The sequence below is a fragment of the Cervus canadensis genome, chromosome 6 (assembly GCF_019320065.1).
Source record: "Cervus canadensis isolate Bull #8, Minnesota chromosome 6, ASM1932006v1, whole genome shotgun sequence".
NCBI classification, from domain to species: Eukaryota; Metazoa; Chordata; class Mammalia; order Artiodactyla; family Cervidae; genus Cervus; species Cervus canadensis.
In genome coordinates this window covers 40,815,166-40,821,269 of record NC_057391.1, presented here as the reverse complement: position 1 = coordinate 40,821,269, position 6,104 = coordinate 40,815,166, and the positions used below count along the sequence as shown (strand labels likewise).

Sequence of the window (6,104 nt, the reverse complement as noted above, 5' to 3'; positions counted from 1 at the left end):
AGGCTCAATGATCTGTATACCCAAGGCCATGTTATTTTTACATCTCTTTTGTCAATAAAAAACTGTTTTTTGAGATGCTTAAGAGTAAGCCCTGTGTTTGGAAATCATGAGGTTAACAATTAACATGAGCCCTGGATGTCTTTGAGTTCCAGGTCTTAGTTCTCATGTTTCGTGCTGGGAAAGGTCATTCAACTCATCATTTGCAAAGGTCTAAGCAGGAGAATGACCTCATGTCTGATGAATTTATTTCCAGATCATCATGAATTCCTCTACCTTTCTGTCTGCAAAAGGAAAAGGGAATTTTTCTGAATTACATTCGAATTAATCACACTTAAAAGCTCTTCAGACGCCCTTTCCAGTGCCCTTTTAAGGCTGACGCAGTGCCTTAAGAGGCTAACACAGGAGGGTATAGGAAGTCTCCATAAAACCCAGAGAAGAGATTTTTAGAACTCCTCTCTGGATCCTGTCTGGAGTCACAACTGAACTGGAAGATTTTAAGTCTTAGCACTTACTAGTATGTGTATAGTTAATACCAAAGTCATTAAATTTAAACTTGAAAAAAAAAAAAAAAAAAAGCTCTTCAGGAAGAAAAAAAAAAGCAAACATAAATCACAGGTTTACTTTTAACTGCCTTGAGATCCACACCTGAGGCACCATCTCTGTGTATGTGGTCAAGCTGGAAAGGAAGCTGGGTTTCAGCCTCTAAATCCAAACCTTCACCAAAGGCAGCATTTCTGCTACTCTCTTTTCAATATTGCATCAGTAAGAACTGGATCAATTTGAATAACAGTGCCATTACTGTATCTCAGTTTCAATCCTTTTTGCTAATTTCTTGTCTACTTTTGATTCTCTAAATTAAAAGATTGTTGCTGTTGTTGCTCTTATTTAGCATATTATAAAATTAAACAAGCAAATCTTACTTTGCTGATAGTCTCCAGACCTGGAAGGGGAGTACTGTATACAAACCTTATTTAGATCACACAGCTTAAAAGCACCCTCACAAAGAAGGTGTGTTCAAGAGGCATTTCCTTTCCACATAAGCAATCTCACCAAGAACTCTAACCTGACACCTAAAGACCATTCTACTTGTATAGGACTGCTATTTTTTAGTTAGATGACATTGAGGAAAATTAATCTATCCTCAGGGTCCCCTTTACCCCAAACTGCTCTTAAATCCATCTGTAAATTGGGAAAAATAGGTAAGGGGAAAAGTTGCTGACAGAGTCTATCACTGACTTCAGGTGAAACTCAAGGTCTTGTTTGTATTATAGCTATATTTCTAAACACCTAAATCTATGATGTTTGAGCTAAGGACCATGAACTATAAACTCAAGTTCACTTTTCACTACAACCTTGGTTAATGAAAGAGAAGCTATAACTGCAGGCATTAGTCATCTCAAAGACATTTACCATGTGTGATGGTTTCTCTGACTTTGATGTAAATGAAAATGTTCCATACCTTTCACTTTTTGTACCACGTGGTATTACTGGTGACCTTTTCACAGCCCTTTGAAAAGAAACAGAATGAGTTGGAAACTTATCAATTTGAATGTTTCATAGGAAACAACTTTTATCAGAGCCCCTGGCATACCAAAATTGCTCAATATTATGTGAAACAGGGAGTCTGTTTTGGAATAATTTCTAGCTGGAGTGACCATTTTCCTATTTGTAAACTTTGAAGAGCTCTTATCAGGGGCCGTGGTTTAACCATTAATAAGAAAAACACAGGTTCCTTTAATTCCGTGATTCCCTTGTTGAACTTGGTCAATCATAGGTATGATGGCTCGGTGCCCACTGAGTCATTCCAACACTCTTCGGTTAGATGTTGAAAACAATAACTTCAATTGTCTCCAAAAAACGACATTTATATAATATATGTGTACATATTATGTATATATATGTATGTATATATATATATCCTCTTAAACACATGAGCTATCTTCTGCATACACAACATACTCTGTACATGAACAGCAATGGCCTTACAAGCATAATAAAAGTTTTTAATCTCTTCTCTCTTTAGTGGTTCCTATTTCACAGCCACACCACAGAGCCTTTGTGTTCTAAGTTCACAGGAAGCATCCCAAGCATTCTTGCAAGTCCTGTGGCTTGGCTCAAGCAGTTGGGAATAAAAGGTCCCTTGAATACAAATGGCAATGTTGCATTCTAGCAGCTGCCACCCAAGGGAAGCAAACACCATGCAGTTCATGTTTTGTACTGCTGCTTTCTGTCCAGAGAAAAAGACGACAGAAATATTCTTCCTGGAGAGTCCCTTTGGTTTGATTTTCTGGGGTGGGCAGGGGGTGGGTATGGGTGGGGGTAAGTTCTTTAGATGATTCCCTGTGGTATGTAAAAAGTCTGACTTTAATTTTAACTACTAGGATACATGAACTTCTACACAAGGTTATGTCTGAATTTTAAAAATAAAGGAATTGAAGGAACTGTTTCACTTTGCAAGAAGCTACTACTATTCATCTTTCCAGACAACTGTAATGTGTATTGTTAACAGCAGTGGGTTAGATCCTCTGCCATTAATTGGAGGCCGAGAAAGAACACTTTGGGAAAGGTCAGCAAGGCTTAACTGGAGCTGGAGGAAGTGAGTGACTATATTTATAGTCCTGGGATGGAGCATATTTCAGTTTTCCACACAAAGAGGGCTTTCTTTCTGCTTTTAACATGTCACTAAGTCGAGGTGGATAAGTTCTGAAGACTCAGAGGGATTTGTTGCCAAATTGTAAATCCAAACTTACATGAATTTCATTACTGTATCTCTCATGCCACAGGAAGAGCCCATGGCACAGTGTCTTTGGACCAGCATAATCACATGGAGGACAAAGAGTCTACAGAATTTTCTGGGATGAAAGAATGGATGCTCTACTTCATTTTTTCTTTCTTCTTGAACTTTATGCATTTAAGATTGGCACACTTACTCAGGAAGTTAAGTGCCTGAAGATGTGCTAGTGACGTAGACACAAAACTTTTCACCCCTGGATATTGGGCGTAAACCTAGACTGAGTCAGTGGTGATCAAAAGTAGATTAATGAGTAGCATGTTTCTCATGAAAATAATCTCTCCCTATTGATAGTCACTATTCTACACATCATCATATTGTCAAGAAATCCCATAAGAGAAAGGGAACTTAGAGACAATGTAGTCTAACTTCCTCATTTTACAAAACATCAAAAATAAGACTGAAAAAAGATAAACAACTAGCCTAAGGTCATGAGAGCTAGTAATGTCCAACCTGGGAATAAAGTCAAGGTTTCCAGACTCATATTCCAGTGTTTGGTCTCTTTATAAGTCCATGACACTTTATTGAATGTTATGGATTATTTCTCCCAAATGCATGAGATGTCTTTTTGCCATGTAATTACTTAATCAAAAAATGAAGTAAATGGTGGATAATATATGCATAGGGGTTAAGGGAAAAAAATCACTGTAGATGTCTAGGTAGGACTACTTCTGAAGTAGTCTAGACTGCATGTTAGAATCATCTAGGGGAGAGTGTTGGTTATCTAGTGCTGTGTAACAAACTACCACAAAACTCAGTTAGCTGAAAACCACAACCATTTTACTAGATCTCACAATTTTGAAGGACAGGAATCTGAGGAAGCCTCAACCAGCTGATTCTTCTGCTCCATGGGGTGTCAACTAGGATTACTGGCTGGGTTTTAGTTGGCAAGTGGACTGGTTTGGAGGCTGCAAGATGCCTTAACTCACTTACCTGGTGCATTGATGGGAACAAATGGGAGTGCGGGGCCATCTGGTCTCTCTCTCATGTTATCTCAGTGAATCTATACAGCTTTCTTACATAGCAGACTTCTTCCATGGTAGCTCAAGTCTCAGGAAACTGCTGGCAATTGCCATTTCCTTTTCAAGATTAGTCCCATAACTGGCCCAGTGTTGCTTCTGCCATTCTCTGTTGGTAATGCAGTCATAGACAAGAACCACAGGGAGGGGAAACAGATCCCACTTCTTAGTAGAAGGAGTACCAAAGACTTTATGGCCATCTTTAATCTACAACAGTCCAACCTCCAATCATTTCTTATTTCCAATCCTCCCATACACAAAATATACTCCTTCTGTCCCATGATCTCCAATAGCTTCATCTCATTATAGTATCAGGCTCAGATTGGAGATCCAGAATTTCCTCTTCTAAATTACATCTGGGTGCAGATTAGACTAATCAGGTGTGATTCTCTCAATCTGAAACCTATCAACTAAAGAACCAACCTGTCTACCCATTATACTCAAAATATAATGATCACACTGACATAAATAATTGCAGTAGTCACTCAAGTTCAAACATAGGGAGGGAGGGCGACAACAGTCAAAGAGAAGTAACTTGTCCATAGAAAGTCTGAAATACAATGGGCACATGCCATCAATTCCATGATTAGTATCCTGATTTAATCGGGTTTGGGGTGGAACTCAGGCATTGATATTGTGTATTGTCTCCTATAGGTGTTTCTAATGTGTAGCCAGAGTTGGACACATTGACCTAAGGACGTCACCCTGCACTTTTCTTATGAAATAGTTACTTGAAAACTTAATTTCCTGAAGTGTGTTCTCATTTCTGACAGCATCTAATCACCTTGAATTTTTTTTTAATGTAAATTTCTTTTCTCAGTTTAGACCTATTGAACCCAAACCTGTTTAACAAACATTCCCAAATGATTCCTATGTTACAAAAATTTCAGATCCACTGTTGTTGTATGTGCATGCTCAGTCATGTCTGACTCTTTGTGACCCTATGGACCCTAAGCCACAGGTTCCTCTGTCCATAGGATTTTCCAGGTAAGAATACTGGAGTGGGTTGCTGTTTCCCTCTCCAGGGGATCTTCCAAACTGAGAGATCGAACTAGCATCTCCAACATTGCAGGTAGATTCTTTACCACTAGCACCAGTTGGGAAGATCCACTGGATCTTTATTAAAATCCAATTGTATTTTGTGAATTTTTAAAGAATGTGATAGTATTGCACATTCAGTGGCATACTAATAAATGTTCAATAACCAGCTCTTTGGGAAGTAAAAAAACTTGATTTAGAGTGGATGCCAATTTCTCTGGTATAAATACTCCCACACTGACTGATTTCAAGCTTGACACTATATCAAAAAACATGCAAAATTTCTCTTCAATGCACACTTGAAACTAACACAATATTCTAAATGAACAAAACTCTGATAAATTTTTTTAAAAAAAACATGCAAAATTTATGAAAATACACAATCACTTCTCATGAGACAGCACAGGCTGACTCTAGCATACCATTTCTCATCTCATATGATGTGAAAAATCACAATAATAACATAGGAACAGAAGCTGTGAAGGAAGACTATCTTGGGTAAAACTTTTAATTCTGCAAATTATTGGCTATGTGACCCTGGACACATTAATTTTCATAAGTAAAACACAATAATTTTCATAAAGGTACTTATTAATTTTCATAAGTAACAGATTAATTTTCATTTTATAAGGTTAAGTTTTAAGTTTCTTCAATCATGTACTCCCAAAGCGTTTACTTGACTGCCTTCCTCACAAGTCTGTGGGCAGAATCACTCCTTTCCTTTTGTTCCCCCATCCCCAGTGATCAGCAAAGTGCCTGACAGACAGCAAGGACTCAGCAATCACATGTTGACCAAACAGGAGAACATATGTGCCCACTCCCTCCTGCTGCAACCACAGCAAACATTAATAATGAATCGTGACACCTGGATACTAGAGGATAAATCATTTGAGAAACATGGCACTCCAGGAAGCCTCTACCAACTAACCAGAACCAGTACATGAGATCAAGCTGCTTTCCACTCTGCTATAAGCTCTGCTAATAAAGGATTCTGAGCCTCAAGGGAAAAAAGATCAATTAGGTTTCAAAAACCTTTCTAATTACAAATAAAATTCTGTTTTATAATTTGAACAGAACTTAGACCTGAAAGTCTGAGAAGGAGAGACAAAAAGGAAGATAAAGAAAAATTGGTAACTGTTCTATTTCCCATCAGACTAATTCCAGGACAGATCTAATTTTCTTATGGTCATTTTGATCTCAGTCAAATGTTGTTCTATTGGCTCTCAGTTAAGCTAGTGGTGTGAAACATGAGGATG

General features: G+C 38.0%; 1 non-coding gene across 1 annotated transcript; it reads left to right on the top strand.

The window, feature by feature from the left end:
- The first annotated feature begins 358 nt into the window (after positions 1 to 358).
- LOC122444464 lies at positions 359 to 481 on the top strand. The gene has a single exon (XR_006270294.1). It is a non-coding gene; the product is annotated as a small nucleolar RNA SNORA26 (small nucleolar RNA).
- The last annotated feature ends 5,623 nt before the right edge of the window (positions 482 to 6,104 follow it).